The 22,782-nt window shown below is 46.6% G+C and overlaps 1 protein-coding gene across 2 annotated transcripts in view; it reads right to left on the reverse strand.

The window, feature by feature from the left end:
- LRBA (LPS responsive beige-like anchor protein) overlaps positions 1 to 22,782 on the reverse strand; it is a 2,244,423-nt gene that overhangs the window by 1,569,524 nt on the left and 652,117 nt on the right. The window lies entirely within an intron of this gene.

Below are 22,782 nucleotides of genomic sequence, written 5' to 3' on the forward strand. Positions count from 1 at the left end.
GGTTGAGCAGAACTCAAGGATCATGTTTGGCAAACAAAATATTCAAATGATGAATGTACCTACTGTAAACTAGTTACAGACAATAATTCCTATCAGTTTCACTAAATAACATACGTATGCCAAGGAGTCAGGGGATATAAATATTTCAAATTAGGTAAGGATTAAGCACTCACAAATATACATCCCTCTAAAATGATAGACATAGAAAAATACACTAAATATCAGGCTTAAAGGTTTGAGGAAAAAACGGTGCGCCACTATTTGTAATTTGCAGTGAGAGGACTGCACCTAAGTATGTTAAACTAGTACTAGTTTCGTGACTGGTGCCAGAATAGGTTGTGCTGCTTGGTTTATTAGTATACATATCTGTATATGTCTTGTGTGATTTCTGGCACACGTATCCTTCTTAGGATGCATTTGATTGCCAACGAATACTACAGAGTAAACAGAGAGCTTGACATCTGCACTAAAGGAAGTTCAAGATTTAATAAACCAAGACCCTACATTAAAAGCTACAGGACAGAATGCTATTCTGGTTGAAGTGAATTTGGAATTTCTCTTCACCACTGAGTTTCACCATTATGAGCTGTTGCTGTGATTTGGCAAGGTAGCAACGCGACATACAAGGAATTTAAGATTATTGTCTTCAATAAATCAAGGAAATCGATTTTTTCTCTGAATCATATGAATCAATTTTTTAGCTCAATGCAGAAGCTAAAATGTATACGATTATCTTGATGTGAAAGGAACAGTATCCCCATAGCCTAAGCCATGACTCCATTGTTTTCTATAGAGAGGAGAAACAATGGGGTGGAAGGAAGAACTTCGGAAACGTGAATAAACAGTTGGGAGAGGATTAGAAAAAGGGACTCTGTGGAACATGCGGCCTGGACTTATCAACAATGAATGCTTACCTGTATCCTGCCTCTACTGAACCATCAGGAGCGTGGCTGTGCATCTCTATTTGCATGTGCACACCTTGGAGTGGCAGCAAGGACTGGGAGGATAAGGAGCTATTACCAGGAGATTCCTGGTCAACAGACACTAAGACAGAATGCAGAGAGAGGGGAAATGAAGAACCCATATTTAAAATGGGATCTGAAGGGTCATAGTCAAGTCGAGAATGGAGTCTGATGTAGATTTCTAGAGCTCCGTACCTCTTCGGCTGAAGACCTGTGTATAGCACCTTTATACTAGAGGCCTTAAACATAAGAAGGCAGAATTCGGAGGAGGCATTCCTGGTGCTCTGGACAGGTGAAATGGCCAGTTGTTGGGTCGACAGCAAGAGTACACATCGGAGAGAAGCACTCCTCTACTGACCAAGGCCACCATATTGAAACGATGAGGGACCTAGCCTGGCGGTCATGGGGAGACAAGCGGACAGGCCATGTGTCCCCTGAAATCGTCTTAAACTGCTGGATAACTTTAAATCAGAGACTACCCGTGAGACCGCTCTCTTGCTTTCCTATTGAGGTTACGGAAGAGAAGAGCAGAGTGGCGAAATCCCCAGAGCATGAGTACGGACTGGGCCTCCCCAAGACAGATCCAGCACTGTAAGGGCCCACCCATACCATCAGCGGTGCTCCAACTACTTATCGGAGGTAGCAGTGGGTCTCAAGCGGGCTCTTACTGACAGCGAATGGCTGTACACTGTTGGGGCGACGAGACGTGGACAGGCCTGGCTGGAGAAGCTGGGCAGTGCCCTTCCCCTGGACATCGTTGCCAGCTCGATAAGCCCTGAAGTGGGGGCAGCGACTCCTCAAAAGCCTCTGAACAGTCAAGACCACACAAAGCCACAGGAGGGGAAAGATGCCAGCAGGAAAGATGGCACCTGACACTAGACTGATGAGACACCGCCCAGCCCAGTGGGGACATCACTATCGTAGGCCTAAGTCAAATAAACTCAACGGACTCCGGGGCGCACTGTGATCCCTCCCTCACTGCCTTGTGGGGAACTACTGGAGAAAGGCCCCCCTGGGATAGTGGCATAGATCTGTTAGTTCTATATCAACACCCGCACAAAGTCACCAGAAGTCCCACACCTCGATACAGGCATCATCCCTCCACAGTACCCACTCATTGGGGTGGAGGAGGTATTGGAGATGAGCGACCATATTGCTTAAGAAACCACTTACAGGACGGTGTTGCCAGACTGAGTTCTCCAGGGCCATCCCGGGGTACACTGCACTGGAGTAAAAGTGCTCCCAGCAGACACGGTGGGTTCTGTGCCCTGAACTTGCTCCCATTGGCAGTTGGCCACCACATGGGGGCCCTCACTGCACCACTTGCACATTGGTCAAAGGCAAGCATTAAAAAATGGGCTCCGTCGTTCACATGTCGAACCGTACAGGAGACGGTCCGCACAAAGCCGAAGACTCACTCACACATGCCCTCCACTCCACAAAAACACCAGTCATCCAGGCGTACCAAGAGCATTTCCTCGCAGAAATATGTTCAGAAAATAGTCTCCTGCGTTCTGATTTCAAGCCTGTTTCCGATGACCTTTAACACACAGACGCGCGGACCGAGGACCAGGAAATGCTTCGACAATGGGTCCAAAGGCAGGAAGAACAGGCAGCATACCTACAAACGAAGCACCAAGATGCTGAGAAGTGCAGAAGATGCAATAATATTTAAATAAGGAGGGGTCCCGACGGGCTCAGTGGGAGATGACGTGTTGACTTTCACTAAAAGCCTCCTTCAAGCCATCAGGGTCAACCTAGATCTACTCGCACTGTGGAAAAGTACATTTTGCCATGTTCTGTGTCCCTACGCCTCATCCATCATATGTTATGTATGCATGACCAATATGCATATGTTATTCCCCATTTCTGATTAAAGACGCAATTACAGTTGTGTCCACCTCTGGTATGCTATTTTCCAGTCCTCGTGAATACTACGAATATCAGGCCTATGTAAGTAATGTTGCCACGTTTCTCAGTGTGCACGTTATTCAATTATAAAATCCCCGTTTCTAGGCCTCAAAAGGGCCCGGACCACAGATTCAGCTCCTGTCTCCTGAAAAGCCTCGCTGAGGAGCGATACAGCCCCCACCTGTATCCTCGACCCTTCACTTACTTCCTGCCTAGCAGTGCCCGGTGCAGCCCGGCTCTGCCTCTGAGTCTGCCAAAAGTATGTTATAAGTTCCTGCTATCAGTTCAGTCCTCCTCTTCTGCATTCCTAAGCTACTGAACTGCACCAATAGTTTCCGTCATTGTCTAGCCTTCTCGGCTCCACATTAGAGAAATACTGTATTTAATGGTCATTTAATATTCTTCACGTACTACATGTAGAATAATGCATGGTCCAGTCTTAGAATCAGGTTAGCTTTTCCCCTCATGACTTCTAGTTTATATCAACATGTTCCCTAAACATTAGATACCAGATAGGGTTTAGGTACATGTCGCTCCGACCCTCCAGACTCTAGTCTCTGCTCCTAGCACAGAGTTCGTAGCCCCAACTTCTCCTAGTAACACGTCATTGCCAGTTTTCGCGCACCATTAGGTTAGAGGTCCCGGCTCCTTAGGTAGCCCCCTCCTATGTGTCCGCCCATTCATGACATATTCTGTTACGTTCTACATCACATGTCTAAGTAAACTCCCAGTTACACCTCTTATTACTGTTATCTCTCGCGACTGTTACACGTCACGCCTTCTACTCCACCCACTGTTACGCCTACTGCAATGTAATGCTATGTGTTTGCGCTATGTATATATATATCAATGTTATGTTATTGAATTTTAGCGCGCTCATCCCAGACCAAGCCCCAGCAGCTGCTGGGCATCTTTTTCCCCTACTGGGTCCCAGTTGTCCTGCTGGGCCCTGTCGTTCTGCTCATCCTATGCAGGTTGTCCTGATCCTGTCCTTATGCTGTAATAAACCTGCAAAACTCCTACTACCTCGAATCTTGACTCTTATTTATTGAGCTATCTGTTATTTATTCATTCATGCACTCAAAAATAGGGTATTATTTATTTATTTACCACATAATGGCGCCCGAACAGGGACTTGCCCTTTCCCCACGCGTCGGTGAAGCCACGCCGACCCCCTGACCCCCTGCAGTCGTGACGGAACTCTTCTGGCCAAGTGCAGATATTTCTGCTTCAAGTATCCCTCAGGCCCACGGAGGAGACGGAGGAGGCGGTCCAGCATCCGAACGAGACGGTGGAGGAACGCGGCGAGTCCCGACCAGAGCCCAAGCCGAGAGTCCAAGGTCCGAGGTATCCGGAGGTCCACCCGTAACTGAAGTCCGAAGTCCGAAGTTCGTCGTCGTAGTCCAGTCCCGTCCGAGGCTTTCCGTTCCGTGCTGCCCGGTGAGTACCATTGCTGGGGTAGTGTCTAGACAGGGTCAGTCTAAATTGACTCTGGTCCGTGGGTTGGTGGTACCCAAGCCCGCAAACGAAGTGTTCACCTAGGTGGATACGGGTCTTGATGTGTTCCTTTATGGGACCGGTATGTTCCGTACTGTTACAGCAGTGCATCCAGTAACTCTAGTCTGTTCCGTTCTCGAGAATTCTGTTCTGTTTCTGTTTTCAGTATTTTTCAGGTAGTATTCTGTTCGAACTGTTATTTATGATGTTGTTTAATGTATTTTCAATGTCGTGGTATGCCTGAATTGTTTTCCCAATTGTTATTGTTTTTCGTGTATTGTATTGTGTTCCGATTTAAGTTTAGAATGCCGCTCTTTTCAAAGTTACGTCAGTTAAAAACTAGAAAGGGTCTGCTGGAAGCAGCAGTTCCTGTTCCGCCAAGGGACAGTCCAGGTCACTTTATGTATCAGAAACATGGCATAAGCGCCATATTGTATTTAGATTTATGGGTAGAGTATACCAAACAGTTAGAAGAAAAGTATAGATGGCCCGTATCGGGTACATGGGATGCCGAATGTATCATGCGAGTAGAAGAAGCATTATGGAAAAAGAAAGCCAGACAGTCACAGAAAGATGCCATCGAGTTATGGCGTAAGGAAGCGCATAGAAGAACGGAAAAGGAAGTCAGAAAGTCAGAGTTAAGTAGAGAATCCCAAGAACGAGCCCAAGAAAGAGAATTAATCGAGATAGGTGAACAAGTCAAAGCCGAACAGTCAGACAGACAGAGGCATGCCCTTATTAAGGGTATGTATCCTCTTCTTGCCGAAGGTGTGCCAAAAGCGACCCCGGAGGCATCCAGTAATTTCCCGCCACCATTAGTTCCGACCAAGCTACGTCACAAACCGACCGCAGCTGATATTTTCATTTCGTCCTATTTGGATGACACAGTCCCAGAATATGCAAATCCAGTTCGCGCTCCACCTGTCCCTGTAAATCAGGCACTTCCCGCTCTTCCAGGCACCGGAGTACCTGTTACGGTACCCCCGGGTCAGCCCGCCATACAAGTTCAGCCCACGTTACAATTACCGACCCTGCAAGCACGAAGAATGTCAGTTGACGATTCTAGTCTAGGGGCCGCAGGAGGAGGTCCTCCTCAAACCCCGCCGCCACACAAGCGTTTATCAGCACTCGAATTACATGCTCAAGCATCACAGCGTACTCCCAAGAGTAATAAGTCTGTCGCAGAAATCAGGCAAGCCCTTAACGAATGTAGTTATGATCCAGTTCCAGGCGAAAACACTATGGTTTTATATTCCTTGCGTGTAAGAAGAGTGACCGAGTATCTAGTCACCTTGCCGAATATGAAAGAAGATCTAGACAGAATATATCGTTTCATCCGTACAGGGGATGATCCAGAAAGTATTGGCGAGATTATGTCCCAAAGGAAAGCCGAGATTCAGCTCATGATATTAAAGTTCCTGATCAATTGTCTAATAAGAGAACAAGATTACCCGACTAAAGATCCCGCCGACATGAGAATCCTAACAAGGTGGAGTGATAATATAGCCGAGGGTAAGCACAAGACCATTAGTGCCATGGAAAGTATGTACAAGAAAATTCGTAAAGAAATAATAAAGTTACACGAACAGCGTAAAGCAGCACAAGTAAGCGAGAAAGAAAGTGCCTCTGATCCTGAAGAGGAAGACGAGAATCCCGTCAGAATAGCGTATGTAGGAAAATCCAGATTTCCAGATCGCCATTTACGTCCAGAACCTAAGTCTATTTTTCATCATCCAGCACGAGAGCCGCGCTCTCTAGAACAAGTATTTCAAGCTACCGATCACATTCTGAAATCACGAGTCGGTTATAGCGAACTAAGTACTATGCACGAACAAGAACTAGCCCGATCAGCAGTCCGATGGATTACTGATTCTACCACTTTTCCAGACGAAATAGTGGCACAAATGTTTCTGAAACTGCCCCCAGCCGAGCAACGACTGGTGGGTATGTATATGATCCAGCACCTCATTACCCTGTATGAGGGTCAACATTCTGATCCAGGTCCGTTACATGATATCCTGAACGAGTTACTCCAGTATAGATGGAGAGGTCTAGGTACCGATTTAATTAGTGTCATTCTAGAACAGCGCCACAAGTATAGAACGTTCCTGAACCCGCATTTTGTTCATGTCTCACCCCCAGAAAGTAAACCGTTTTACATAGACAGACAGAATCCGTTACGAGAAGTCCACCCAGTCCAAGGGGCGGGTGGCGACATGCAACGAGTGTTTGTATACACTCCGATATCAAAGATGGAACTCCTCGAGATGAAGAAATTAATTCCCTGTCATGACAAAGATCCAGCAGGGTTCCATCGAGAATTAAAAGACATGCTCCGTATGGGAGAATACACCTACCCAGATATCATTAAAATGTTAAAGGTTCTGCTACCCGCAGGGGTGTATGAAAAGTTAAAGGAAAAAGAATGGGAGGTGGGAGAGAAAAAGATCGATTGGACAGCTCTAGAAGCTGAAGACAAGGCACGAGTACCAGGTACCGGTCTTGGAGATAAATGTAAAGAATTACCAGAATTATTGATTCAAGTTTTACCCAGATTATTGACAACTAGGAAAGAAGACTGGGATGCAATCTCAGCCTGCAAACAGAAACAAGAAGAAGATATTAGTGATTTTTATTCTAGATTCGAGAAATGTTTCAGTATTAACAGTGGTCTCAAGACAAGTAGTGAGTCATACCCTCATCTTTTCGTTACCAAATTGGTCGAGAATTCAAGTCCACAAATTAAAAACCGAGTTTTGAAAGTCGAAAGCACCTGGCAAGCAAATACTCCGTCCCAGATGCTCCAGATGCTCCAGTATCACCAGAATAGAATTAGAGAAGAGCAAGAACACGAGAGAAAACGTATGAAAGACACGAAAATGAAAGTGCTAGTTGCACAATCTATTCCCCAAGACAGTCAGAAGAGGGGTCCGAATCAAGCCAGTCATCCTGCAGCTCCCGTTAAAGGGAACTGCAATTATTGTAAACAGCCAGGTCATTTTATAAACGAGTGTGCAGTTCTGAAGCACAACATAGCTACTGGTAAGACTAAAGAAAGACCACGTCCGCCTAGACAAGAACAAGTTTCACAGGCTCCTCAGTCACAGAATGCACCACAGACAGTTACAGTACCGCAGCCTATTGCTGCAACACAGCACGTTACATCGCAGATGTACCAGTATGCACAGTCTGAGTATCCAGAGTACCAGTCATATTCATGAAACAGCCTAGAGAGGGAGGTAGGCTTGCCTCTCATCGAGATACCTGTAGACCAAGAAGGTCCCTATGTTCATAGTCAAGTATTAGGGAAAGACAGAAAATTTCTGATCGATACAGGGGCAAGTAGGACCACAATTAGTCATGCCGAAGTTCCAGGGGCTCCGCTCTCAGGCTCAAGAAATGTTTCCCTTGGATTTTCAGGAAAACCCATAGTTAATGAAATATCTCAGCCAGTTACTCTAGAAGTAGGTCCATTGTCCCGTACTACTGATCTGTTACTTACTAAGTCATGTCCAGAAAATCTATTGGGTATTAAGACATTGAAAGAATTAGGTGCAATTATTTGTTGTTCCCCAGAGGGAATACGTCTGTTCCTACGTGACTTTAAGGGTCACTATGTATTACGAGATTTTGATTCAAGATTGTCTAATGTTCCGCAGCAGTTATGGGCGCAAGGTCCAACTGATGTAGGTTACATGCAAATCACACCCTATCGTGTGACTCTCAAACCAGGTGTAGTGTTACCCCGAATCAGACAGTACAGATTGCCACCTGAGGCTGTAGCAGCCTTATCCAAAATTATTGACGAGCTCATGGCTCAAGGGGTAGTTGTAGAAACTGACTCCAATGTATGCAATTCTCCGATCATTCCAGTCATGAAACGTACTGATCCGAATGCACCCCCAGTATATCGATTAGTGATTGATTTACGAGAGCTTAATAAATGTATTATTCCTCAGTACCCAGTTGTTCCAGACATTTCTTCTCTGTTAACTGCCATTGATTCCGAAGCCATGTTTTTCACTGTTATTGACCTCAAGAATGCATTTTTTAGTGTTCCAATTCATCCAGACAGCCAGTTTCTTTTCGGATTTTGTTTAAACGGAAGGAGCTATATGTTTACACGCGCTCCTCAAGGTTTCACAGAAAGCCCTAGTATTTACAGTCAAGCACTCAAGAGACAACTAGACAACATTCACATGCCAACTGACACTGCCCTGCTCCAGTATGTCGATGATCTACTGATCACAGCCCGTTCTGAACGTGCTTGCGAGCGAGCATCACTTACAGTTTTGTATTTCCTAGCCGAGATGGGGCACAAGGTGTCACCTTCGAAGCTTCAATTCTGTGTCCAGCAAGTGGTATACTTAGGACACTTGCTGTCCAAGAGGGGTAGGCAGTTGACACCCGACCGTATCCAGTTAATAGCGAGTCTTCCCCAGCCCAGAACCCAGAAGGAGGTACGTGCCTTTATCGGCCTTACTTCCTATTGTAGACAATGGATTCCCCAGTATGCATTTCTAGCCAAGCCATTGATACAGTTAACGACACAGGAGGCAGCCGTATCGACTGTCCTCCCTTGGACATCTGAACATACACTTAGTTTCAACGAGTTAAAGAAAGCCCTATGTCAAGCTCCAGTTCTAGCTACACCGAACTACAGTAAGCCTTTTACACTTTTCGTTACAGAACGCGAAGGTACAGCATTATCTGTTCTCACACAAGATCAAGCAGGTCAATACAAGCCCTGTGCTTATTTTTCGAGCACATTAGATCCAGTCGCCCAGGCGTTGCCTGCGTGCCTCAAGTCAGTTGCAGCCACAGCACTAGCTATCAGACAAAGTGATTCCATAGTTTTAGGACATTCCCTGACAGTACAAGTTCCACATTCAGTAGAAGTTCTTTTAAACCGAACACAGACTCAGCACTTGACAATTGCACGTTTAACAGGTTATGAACTGACACTGTTCCAGCCACACATAGAAATTAGACGCTGCAACGTCCTGAATCCTGCTACACTGTTACCATCAGTCAATTCAAATCCAGACCCACATGATTGTGTGGAAGTAGTTAACATTACGACAAAGCCCAGACAAGACCTGACAGACATTCCGTTACTAGATCCTGACCTGACACTTTATGTGGATGGTTCATGTATGAGAACTAGTACAGGAGAACTAGTCGCCGCGTATGCAGTGACTACTGACACTGAAGTTATTGAAACACACCGTATTGATACTCTGTCCGCTCAAGCAGCAGAGCTAGTTGCTCTGACACAAGCCTGTATACATGCCAAGAACCTGAAGGTTAATGTCTACACAGATTCACGTTACGCATTCGGAGTTGTACACGACTTCGGAGTGCTCTGGCAGGAGAGAGGTTTTATGACTTCTCATGGAACCAAGATTCAGCATGGTCTCCTTATTCAAGCCCTGTTAGATGCCATACATTTACCGACATCTATTGCTATCATGAAGTGCAAAGCACATACGAAAGTTACTGACATTATTTCCCAAGGTAATGATCTAGCAGACCGCACAGCCAAGCTTACAGCACAGACTCCAGACATTCCAGTTAATCAAACACATACTCCAGATCTGATTACATGCATGACAGTTAAGGACCCTACACAAGATGTCATAGATATCCAGTTACATGCTACTCCCGATGAAATCAAGAAATGGTCTGTACAAGGAGGGGTCCAGACAGATCAAGGATGGTTAACGAAGGGTAGAGCCACATGGTTTCTCCCCGATTCTATGGTTCAAGTCATTATCAATACCGCACATAGTCCAGCACATTTAGGAGAAAAAGCTATGTTAGACAGTATCCAGAACATTTGGTTCAACAAGCATTTACGAGCTGCAGCCAAGCAGAAAGTCCGTACCTGTATGATATGTTGTCAGTTCAATCCAGGTAAAAGTGTCCCGGTGGAACAAGGTGGTTTCCAGCCCCCTGACCACCCTTTTGAGGTCCTCCAGATGGATTATATTCAGATGGAGCGATGTCGAGGTTTCAAGTATGTCCTTGTAGTAGTATGCGCTTTGTCCAGGTGGACAGAAGCATATCCAGTCCCAGATTACACAGCCGCGACCACTGCCAAACAGTTGGTTCGTGAATTTTTCCCTAGATACGGACTCCCTAGAGTCGTATATTCTGATAACGGTCAGCCATTCTCATCCGAACTCATGAGACACGTTTCCCTGTTGTTAGGGTACCAGTGGAAGTTCCATTGTGTACGCCATCCAGAAGCAGCTGGACTAGTAGAAAGACATAATCAGACTCTGAAAATCCGTATAGCAAAAATCTGTAAAGACAAGGGTGTGGACTGGTTAGTAGCTTTGCCAGTCGCTCTGTTTTACATGCGTATGGTCGCACATTCCAGATCAGGTCTGTCCCCGTATGAGGTCGTTTTCGGCCGCCCCCCTAACATGTGGGGTACTCCTAGACCCCGATGTATTACCGATGTTTCATGTAATATGCTGACAGATTACCTAGCTTCCTTGATGTCTGCCCTCAACTCATGTCGTTCACAGGTTGCCGCCGCATTTCCAGACAATACCGAGGTGGCACCGCACGAGATCGTTCCAGGGTCGTTGGTGATGATCCGCAACTTTGACAGATCAAGTCCGCTGGAACCACGTTGGAAAGAGCCACGTCAAGTCCTCTTGACCACCCGAACTGCCGTCAAGTTAGAAGGCAGGAAGGGGTGGGTCCACCTTTCTCATGTAAAACTTTTTAAAGGACCAAAGCCAGTCGTCAAAGACATTGCCAAGAACATTTCCCAGGATTCGAAGGATTGCCAGAACATTGTTTTAAAGGACTGTCCCGCACCAGACTTTGTTACAACCCCTCCCTTGTTAGAGAAAACTCCGCAACAGGAGTATAAGTTAAAGCTCAGGTCTAATAAGTCAGCCAGTTTGATTGTATAAGTCCTCCCCTAGGTGAAACGGTTAGACTGTTTCTGACATGTATAAAATAGACCCCCATAGTGAGAGAGTCAGTCGCAGTTCACTACAATGCATCGTTTTTCTGAGTTTCATATTATTTCTCAGCCTAATGATTTCCTGCACCAGCTACGCATTTTTTCTGTATTTACCAGTTCCTCATGTAAATATGTCTGCTAATGCTACAGTAGAGCACACGTTTAGTGATCTGCCTCCTCACGAATATGCATACCGCCTTGCCATGCGTAATAACACATTCATCCGTATGTTACATTATTCACACCAGACCAGCAATGCCACTAATTGTTGGGTGTGTGGTCGACTCCCCCCTTTCCAGACATCGAAGGGAGTTCTGCCACTCTTTCCTTATCCATTCTCACACAATGGTTCGTGTGGAGCATGGTCCACGTTAACGTCATCCTCAACAGATATGTCTTTTCTTAACAGTACATGTTTTCCAGACAAGCAAGGTTTTCCCCACAGAACAGGTTTAGATTTAGAAAATGAAGTATATAATTTAGGAAATTATTCGTCGAATTTCATGGTTCTGAATGTTCAGTCTGATACTACTCCAGACTTACCTGCTATTTCAGTACTACCAGTCAAAGGCGAATTATGTATCCGTAGTTATGGTTCTGTACATATAGGTCATAGTGAATGTACTACTGTTGTCAAGTATGGTGACAGTGGGAAATCTATTTTCAAAGCTTCACGTCATTCTTATTTTATTTGTGGTCAAGCCGCATATGTCCGTCTGCCCCTCGATTGGGAGGGAACCTGTTACATTGCTTTCCTACTGCCACCTGTTTTTCTAGCCCCACCTGATTATCATAGGAATTCTTTCTTAGTACACATTAGACATAGAAGGGAGTCCCCAATTGTCGATTATACTGAAACTGCTCTAGAACAGTATACAGATTTCAATAAAGGTTTCTTTTTCTTTATAGGACCTGTCCAGAATAGTAAACTAATCCGTAGGTTAACAAGAACCCTTGAAGCTGTAGTAAATGAGACTGCCTCTGCTCTAGGTAACCTAACCGAAGAACAATCTGCTATGAGATTTGTCGTTTTGCAAAATCGTCTCGTCCTTGACGTCATACTGGCCGATAGGGGCGGGGCCTGTAGAATTCTCGGATCTAGTTGTTGCATTTTCATTCCAAATAACGCACCGTCTGTTTATTCAGCTATAACCAGACTCCATAAAATTGCCCATCTGTTACATCAAGATCCAGGCACCTGGACATGGTCTGGTTGGTTCTGGAATATAATTTCCGCATGGGGATGGAAAGTCCTGTCCTTCCTAGGTATTGCAGTAGCGATCATATTTAGCTGCTGCCTCTGTATACAATGTGGCCCTGCGATTTGCAGCATGTGTGCTACCTCTTGTATTCCTAGTCCCAAGCCCCGTTCTAAATCCCGTTCCAAGACAATTCGAGACGAACAAATGGTACTGTATGAAATGATAGACGGTATCATGAATATTGATGTTTCCTGATGGAAACGTAGTGACAAGGAGGGAATGTGGAAAAGTAAATTTTGCCATGTTCTGTGTCCCTACGCCTCATCCATCATATGTTATGTATGCATGACCAATATGCATATGTTATTCCCCATTTCTGATTAAAGACGCAATTACAGTTGTGTCCACCTCTGGTATGCTATTTTCCAGTCCTCGTGAATACTACGAATATCAGGCCTATGTAAGTAATGTTGCCACGTTTCTCAGTGTGCACGTTATTCAATTATAAAATCCCCGTTTCTAGGCCTCAAAAGGGCCCGGACCACAGATTCAGCTCCTGTCTCCTGAAAAGCCTCGCTGAGGAGCGATACAGCCCCCACCTGTATCCTCGACCCTTCACTTACTTCCTGCCTAGCAGTGCCCGGTGCAGCCCGGCTCTGCCTCTGAGTCTGCCAAAAGTATGTTATAAGTTCCTGCTATCAGTTCAGTCCTCCTCTTCTGCATTCCTAAGCTACTGAACTGCACCAATAGTTTCCGTCATTGTCTAGCCTTCTCGGCTCCACATTAGAGAAATACTGTATTTAATGGTCATTTAATATTCTTCACGTACTACATGTAGAATAATGCATGGTCCAGTCTTAGAATCAGGTTAGCTTTTCCCCTCATGACTTCTAGTTTATATCAACATGTTCCCTAAACATTAGATACCAGATAGGGTTTAGGTACATGTCGCTCCGACCCTCCAGACTCTAGTCTCTGCTCCTAGCACAGAGTTCGTAGCCCCAACTTCTCCTAGTAACACGTCATTGCCAGTTTTCGCGCACCATTAGGTTAGAGGTCCCGGCTCCTTAGGTAGCCCCCTCCTATGTGTCCGCCCATTCATGACATATTCTGTTACGTTCTACATCACATGTCTAAGTAAACTCCCAGTTACACCTCTTATTACTGTTATCTCTCGCGACTGTTACACGTCACGCCTTCTACTCCACCCACTGTTACGCCTACTGCAATGTAATGCTATGTGTTTGCGCTATGTATATATATATCAATGTTATGTTATTGAATTTTAGCGCGCTCATCCCAGACCAAGCCCCAGCAGCTGCTGGGCATCTTTTTCCCCTACTGGGTCCCAGTTGTCCTGCTGGGCCCTGTCGTTCTGCTCATCCTATGCAGGTTGTCCTGATCCTGTCCTTATGCTGTAATAAACCTGCAAAACTCCTACTACCTCGAATCTTGACTCTTATTTATTGAGCTATCTGTTATTTATTCATTCATGCACTCAAAAATAGGGTATTATTTATTTATTTACCACAGCACGTAGGCTGAATGAAGCACATAGTCTTTGCAAACTCCAACAGAAAGACCCTGATATCCTTACAAGGGTACACTTCTTCGAGCAAAAGGAAAAAATTCTTCATTCAGAAATCTATTGACGATTTCTCACCAACGAGGATAATTGGTTCAAGACACTATATGATCCGGATTACACCCAGAGTGAGTATGTTTCACCAAGCCCACAGAAAAACTGGACCCCCCCCCCCTTACATGACTTGCCCTGTTTGCGCCCTACTGCTCAAAGATCGGTTCTGTGTCCCTTCTCCCTCTCCCCTGCCTCTCTCCCATCTAAAGGACATCATTGCATTAACAGAGCCGCATGACAACACCAACAACACTCTTCAAGAAGGTAGCAGCCACAAGTGAACTCAAAACCTCGGGGGATCCACCCTCCCTACCTTGACCCCGGCTACTCAAAAATTCCTTTTACTCAATGTCTGAGTCCTTAATTCTCAAGTCAAGAGACATCACATTTGGGTCTACCTCCAACAGCAAGACACAGATTCTCTTTTTGCAAGAATCTCATCTGGTCAAAAAAGACCACAAGTGCATGTAACACCCAGCATACCGCCACCAATACGGAGCCTCATCTCAATCCAAAACTGCAGGAGTAGCTGTCCTATGCAAAGCACATCTACGCAGGGCACCCCTGTCCACCACAAAGTCAGAGAGGGCCACCATATACAGCTCCTCCTGCCCTGGGGTAGGAGAACAATCTCACTTTTAAATATCTATGCCTCCAACAAGGCACAAGACTCATACTTGCGCAAGCTCCTTTCTCACCTGCTTAAGACTGCATCCGGCCACATTATAATAGGACGAGACCTTAACTTGGCATGGGATCAGGACCTGGATAGGCAAACTTCAGTCTATCAGGGGACAGGGCATGTCTGCGCTTCTCAAAAATCTTGGAACTGGGACCGATATATGCTTGGCGCTATCTACATCCAGGTTAGAAGGATTTCTCCTTCTGCTCCTATGTCCATGCCTCCTACTCACGCATAGATTACTTACAGGTGATGCAATCGCTTCTTGTAGCTTTATAGACTGTGTCTATAGCAGACATCTCCATATCAAACCACGCACATGTGGCCCATACTTGATGGGATGCTTTGCAACCAGAAATACATAAACCTCCTCTAAAGAGGTCGGAGACCTAGTTGGTGTGTATGGTTACTGCCAATTATGTCAGTATGTACCAAGAAATTAAGAAAGAAAAATTTCTTTCTATAGTCCCCTCACTCACCGGGGTTTCCCCACGGTGACATGCTTCATCATTGGGGCTTCCCAATTTCTCTACGAAAAAGGGGCGTGCTGCGACAAAACGGACTACGCAGGAGCACTTTTTACGTGAAAGGCTATGTGTGGTGTAAGGTGTAGTGATGGTGGAGTGGGTGTGGGTTTAAAAATACCGTGCTAGTGGGCCTCAACAATTTATTTTGCTCCGTCTGGTATATTAAAAACGGGGGGTGACACTGCTATCTGGCCTTAAACTAGGGCTAGATCAGTGTTCTATGGTCAACATGTTTCAAGCTCCCCAATCACGTTACCACCTTTTCACAGAACCTTTTTAATCTTCACGAGTTTGGAAAGCCTGCACGCACCATTATGGTGCCCAAGGCACACCATTGCCCTAAACGAAGTGAGCTGCATGTGTGAACCCCTACTCCTTTGAGGGGGGATGTTTGCCACTAATCAGTGTCATTCTCTTTTTCAGAAATACGAGTAGGATACAAATCGTATGTATGCAAAACGCATGTTTAAATAATTACAGCGTTTAGTATGATCACTATATTTTTTTTAAAAACCCTAATATTGGGATATATGTTATGTTATGTTATGAGTTCATTTTTATAGCGCACGGCTACTCAAAAAGAGTGTCCCGGCGCTTTTATTGGAGAAGGCAAAAGACAGCTGCAACATAATAACATAACACCAAATGAAAGACTAAAAGAGCAGTAAGCCAGGAGTTCAAGAGAGAACGGCTACTGAATAAAAAGCCACGTTTTAAGGCCCTTCCTAAAAGCCAGCAAGCTAGTGGCTCCCCGCAGGGCCAGCGGCAAAGAATTCCATAGCTGAGATGCCAGCAATCCAAAAGAGCGCCCGCCAAGGCGCGCTTTCTTTACCCGAGGGACAACAGCAAGGTGCAGGGATTCCGACCTCAAAGACCTGGTCGGATGATAAAAGACCAGTCTCTTTTGGAGGTACTTAGCTCCCTCCTTGTGAAGAGCTTTATAGACCAAGGTCAGAGCCTTAAAGGCGATCCTCTTGCGAATGGGCAACCAATGTAACGTTACCAGCAAGCCCGAGGCACTAGAGCGCCTACTAAGGCCAAAGATTGCCCTGGCCGCGGCGTTCTGCACCACTTGAAGGCGCTGCAGCAAGTACTCTGGAAGGCCCAGGTAGAGAATGTTGGAATAATCCAACCTGGACCCAATCAGAGCCTGAACTGTCAGCGTCCTATGTTCCACGGATAACAGAGGAAGGAACCTCCGCAGCATCCTAAGGATGCCAAAGCACATGCCCGACACCCCCAGGATCTGAGATTTCAGGGTTAACCTGTTATCCAACTTCACCCCTAGATTCTTTGCAACCTGAGAGGAGCAGGATGGAGGAAACATATCCCGTGGCCACCAAGTCTGCCAGTCCGGTTCGGTGTCACACCCAAAGAAAAGTACTTCGGACTTGTCGGAATTGCACTTAAGGCTGTTTAGATGGAACCAATGAAAAACAGCCCCAAGGCAATCCCGAATACTCTCCCCATCAAAGTCGCCTCCTCTCGTACAAGAGAAGAGGAGCTGGGTGTCATCCGCATAGGATACGATCTGGGCACCATGCGACTCCACCAGTGCCGCCAACGGGGTCATAATGATGTTAAAGAGGGTCGGGCTCAAAATAGAGCCCTGAGGGACCCCGACTCCCAAAGGCGGCATCACGGCGGAATCAGGCGGGGCCCAGATCGTTTACCGGCGGCCGGCAAGAAAGGAAGAAAACCAGTCGAACACCGTCCCCCGTATGCCTATCTCGCGAAGTCTTGCGAGAAGACCATCATGGGGAACGGTGTCAAAAGCCGCCGACAGGTCTAACATCACCAGCATGACTTTGCCCCCAGAGTCCAGAACCCCTTTAATGGTTTCCGAAACCTCCAGGAGCGCAGTCTCCGTGCTAAGATGGGGACGAAAGCCCGATTGGGTGGCGTGCAAGATCTCATTAGATTCAAGGAAATTGGAAAGCACGCCTTGAACGTGCTTTTCCAGAATCTTCGTGAGGGCCGGCAGCAGGGAGATGGGCCTATAATTGACTGGGGCCTTCGGGTCTAGGCCAGATTTTTTAAGCAAGGGAATCACCATCGCCTGCTTCCAGGTTTGCGGGACCACACCTAGCCTCAGTGAAAGATTCAAAAGCGGATTAGCCAACGGGTTGATCACCTCCGCGACTTTCGCTAGAAATTTAGCCGGGCATGGGTCAAGGGGAGAACCCGATTTTAAATTGCCCATTAGAGCCAGGGAGTCCGGAGCAGAGATTGGAGGAAACACACTCAACGTCGCCCTAGGCCCGGCCTCTGGCAGTGTGGTGATGTCACGTTCAGTTTGGCCCACCGATATTGGTACCAGGAATGACTCCTGGATGCGTTGGATCTTGCTCGTAAAGAAGTCAGCCAGATCTGCAGCCCAGGTACCAGATGGTTTTTGGTCTGAGGTGTTCGACCAAGGTGAGGTGAATTCTCTCACGATGGAGAATATCTCCTTGCAGGAGTTGGAAGCAGCATCAATTCTCCTGGCTAGATACGCTTTTTTTTCCAGGCGAATGTCCCGGTGATAAGCCTTGACCACCGTTTTATAGGTCAGCTTGGCAACAGTGTCATATTGTGCCCGCCAAGCTCTTTCGGCTACCTTGCACTGCTGCCGCGTAGCCGACAGTGCAGCGGTAAACCAAGGCGCGGAGACCCGTTTCGGTGTCGGGCGAGATGTTACTTCCGGGGCAAGATCGTTTAGCCTGTCCAAAAACCAGTCCTGCATGGTCTGCAAATCCCTGTCTAGATCGCCAGAAAGGAGGCAGGGATGGGCCACAGCTGCTTGCGCCAGCATCTCTGGGGTTACTCGATGGAATGCCCTATGGACACGACCCTGTTGATGTGCCGGAGTAGGCACTGACTTACCTATGCCCTTGATCACAAATTTGGCAAGGAAGTGGTCTGACCAAAGGACAGGAGTAACCTCTATACCCTCAAGAGGGACAGACGAGAAAACTTGGTCAAGGGTGTGCCCCTTCTCATGCGTAGGCTCCCGAAGGTAAGGGATAAGTCCCAAAGGGGTTAGCGCCTCAGAGAGTTTGGTGGCAGCCGGATCGGATGGATCATCCAACCGGAAGTTGAGATCGCCAGCCACGATAAAATGTTCAGCTTTCAGGGCCAACTCAACCAGCACCAAATCCAGGTCTTCAAAGAAGGTGCCGGGTGCACCAGGTGGCCTGTATATAAGCAGTCCCTTAAAGGATTGGTGAGGCGATAGAGTGATAGAGAAGGCTAGGGTCTCAGAGCCTCGGATGTCAATAGCTGGCAGGATCGCACAGGGGGTTCCTTTCCGGACCACTAACGCCACTCCACCTCCCCTTCCCTTGGCTCTATCCTTTCTGAAGATGTTATAATCAGACGGGATTGCCATAGCGACGTCAGGGTTAGAAGAATCGGTCCACCATGTCTCAGTAAGCATGAGGCATAGTGGCTTCTCTATGTCGAGAAGCTCATAGATGTCCTGCGCATGTTTGCATGCTGACCTGGTGTTTAATAGCATGCATCCGAAGCCCATCCTGAAGGTGTCGTTGCTCAGCCGTAAGGTGAGCGAGCGGGTCGGGTACCAGCCACAACCCGGGCAACGGGATTTCCCATGATATCGACCGGGAAAAACAGCGCGACAGCCAGAGACATGAGGATGGAGAGTGCGAAGTTCGCCAGGGGAATAGCGCAAAACGGGGGTCCCAGGGGGACACATCCCTGATGGTAGAGTCCCACCCGCCGCTCCGCCCGCCTCCGGGACGCTGACGGGCGCAGACGGGCAGGACTCTGGCTTGACTCCGGCGCGAGTCAGGCGCGACCGCTGCGCGTCACCGCTGCGCGGGTGTAGCGAGCTTTAAGTAGGGCTCACCTGTGATGGTGAAAAAGCGCTAGAGCGCTCAGCCAGTGGCACAGTGGACACTCGCCACCCCCAAGATGGCGGCCACGCGCCAAAAACGAAGCCTACAGGTCGTAAATCCGCTCAAAACGCGGTGAGGGGCCCAATTTAAAGTGCAGGTATGTGGGCAGTACAAGCACAGTTAAAAGCAATAGTAACACAAGAAAACAAAGAAAAAAGCAAAAACGGCGATTTTTAAAATTAGTAGCGCTACAGCCTACTATTACAGCAGCCTAGCGCACAAGCGTGTAAATACCTTCTCCAAGGTCGAGGCTGCCAAAGAGCTCGCCTTAAGTAGGGCTCACCTGTGATGGTGAAAAAGCGCTAGAGCGCTCAGCCAGTGGCACAGTGGACACTCGCCACCCCCAAGATGGCGGCCACGCGCCAAAAACGAAGCCTACAGGTCGTAAATCCGCTCAAAACGCGGTGAGGGGCCCAATTTAAAGTGCAGGTATGTGGGCAGTACAAGCACAGTTAAAAGCAATAGTAACACAAGAAAACAAAGAAAAAAGCAAAAACGGCGATTTTTAAAATTAGTAGCGCTACAGCCTACTATTACAGCAGCCTAGCGCACAAGCGTGTAAATACCTTCTCCAAGGAGTGGAAAATACAGGGCTGGACCCTGTATGGTCCTGATGAAAAGCTTGGGGAGCTTGAAACATGTTGACCATAGAACACTGATCTAGCCCTAGTTTAAGGCCAGATAGCAGTGTCACCCCCCGTTTTTAATATACCAGACTAGGAGCAAAATAAATTGTTGAGGCCCACTAGCACGGTATTTTTAAACCCACACCCACTCCACCATCACTACACCTTACACCACACATAGCCTTTCACGTAAAAAGTGCTCCTGCGTAGTCCGTTTTGTCGCAGCACGCCCCTTTTTCGTAGAGAAATTGGGAAGCCCCAATGATGAAGCATGTCACCGTGGGGAAACCCCGGTGAGTGAGGGGACTATAGAAAGAAATTTTTCTTTCTTAATTTCTTGGTACATACTGACATAATTGGCAGTAACCATACACACCAACTAGGTCTCCGACCTCTTTAGAGGAGGTTTATGTATTTCTAATACTGTTTGGAGGCCGACCTAGTTTGGTTTAACCTCCTTCCCTCCCTCCTATGTTCTTATGCTTTGCAACCAGACAGGGTCCTCTATGTTGGCGCTTCTATCATCAACTGTTGCGACACCCAGTCCATAAGCAAACCATTAGCACACCAATTACGGACAACTTTACACAAAACGCAGACCAGGAGGTGTTGCAGCACACTCTTTGGGATGCCTTCAAGGCTACTACAAGGGGACACTAATCACTCTAGAGATTGAGTGAATCTAGGGAAGCCCGCCTGTTAGAAAACTCGCTCACATCAGAAATGAAAGCACTAGAAAAGGTGGATAAGATCACAAATAACAGCTGATCAACGCAAACTGCCCATACTACGAGGCCAACTAAAAACTCACAGGGTCATTTGTGCAGAATGAGCTCTCCTCTCCGTGGGCCAAAAGTTCTAAGACGGGGTGACAAAGTAGGATCCCGCTTAGCCGGTAAAATTCAACACAGACAGGACCAATATTCCGCAAATTCTCAGTCCTGATGGCACCTATACAAAGGGTGAGGCAGGAAAGAGAGTGGCCTTCCATAGCTTATATCAGACCCTCTACGTGCAAGGACAGGAATCACAGGAGGAGACTCAGCCTTCCTAGAACCCTGTGACTGGCCCCCAATTGATCCCTTTAACAGAGAAAGCCTAGAGGCCCCAAAAAGCGAGGCTGAAATTAGACAGGCGCTTAAACATTTCCCAAACTGGAAAAGTCTCACTCAGGCCTTCTACAGAACTTTCCTCCCAATGTTGATACCCCACCTGACTACTTTGTTTAACTCATTCGCATGCAGCACAGGTATGTCACCCACCATGTGTGAAGCAGAAAGAACACTAATACCAAAGCCGGAGTAAAGACCCAACCCTCTCCAAGTCTTACTGCCCTATAGCTCTCCTAAACACAGATGCAAAATTATATATGAAAATACTGGTGTTACTTCCAGGACTCACTGACCCAGATCAAGCGGGATTCATTTGCAAAAAACAAGGAGCAGATAACATCAGACGCCTTGCTCAGCTATTCGAGAAGGAACGTGATAGAAATATCTGTGCCATGCTAATATCTCTAGACACAGAAAAAGCGTTCAAAAGAGTGAGCTGGCTATTTTTTTGAGGCGGTCCTGAGGAAAATACAGATCGATCCTAAAATGAGACACGACATTATAGTGGCATAGGCTACTCCCTCCACAGTATTCAAGGTCAATGACAATTTACGGCCCGCTGCAACTTGCCAGAGGGACAAGAGAGGAGGTATGGCCGCTTTCGCCTCTATTTGCATTAGTGGTAGAACCATTGGCTATATCCATTTGACAAAATCGAGATATTGCAGGGTATCCCTTTTGAAGGACGAGAGTGTAAACATAACCTGTTCACAGACTATATACTTCTAACACTTACCAACCCCTCAGACTCACTTCCAACTTTGATGCAGACCCTTGATTTCTTTGAAAGGATGTCCGGTTTTAAGGTGAACAAGGACAAGTCACACATACTCAATCTCATGATAAACCCACTAGACACACTACAATTACAGGTACAGCTGCCATTTCAATGGACCACTAAATTGATTCAGTACCTAGGACTCCAGATTAGCCCTCGCTTAGAGGAATTGCCCATCTTAAACTGGACTGCTTGCTGAAAGGCAATAATAAATGAACTCAGTCGATGGCAAATACTCATACTGTCATGGCTGGGTAGAATTAATGTTATCAAAGTGAACATTCTACCCAGACTATTGTACCTATTTCAGGCTCTTCCTACGCCCATCTCCTTGACAGAGATCCAGGAAATACAATCCAAGCTCGTACATTTATATGGAATGGGGAAACAACCACACATCTCAAATAAGCTTCTCATGCTCCTTAAGGATAGAGGAGGTCTGGAATGTCCAAATCTTCTCAAGTACTACTGGGCAGCTCACTTACGATTTATCTCAGAATGGATTTGTCGGGAGAGTGAGCGGCACTGGTTCCATATGGACAGGGCGGTTGCCCGCCACCACTTGTGGGATCTAGTTTGGCTCCCACGCGCAGCACCCACGAAGTGCATACACAGCTACACCTACTAAAACAGTACTAGACATATGGGACTCACTAGCAGTTAAAAAAGGCCTTACACCATTCACTTCCTTCAACAAGATAATAGTTCAAAACCTGACTTCTTTCCAGCCTATAACACAACATTTTACTCTGTCTATGCAGATAGAGAGTGTCGCACACTAAAAGGCCTCTTTCAAGGGGTCTACATAAAGTCGTTTGAACAGTGCAAAGCGGAATTTGAGATACCAGAAACTCATAGGCTGCAATACTGCCAAATATGGCAATAGGCACTTCACCCCAGTAATTTTTAGGGTGCCACACGCAAGGTGACAGTTCAAAACCCTGCTATCCACTTACTCGGGC

Source organism: Lissotriton helveticus, chromosome 2_1, assembly GCF_964261635.1.
Source record: "Lissotriton helveticus chromosome 2_1, aLisHel1.1, whole genome shotgun sequence".
NCBI lineage: Eukaryota > Metazoa > Chordata > Amphibia > Caudata > Salamandridae > Lissotriton > Lissotriton helveticus.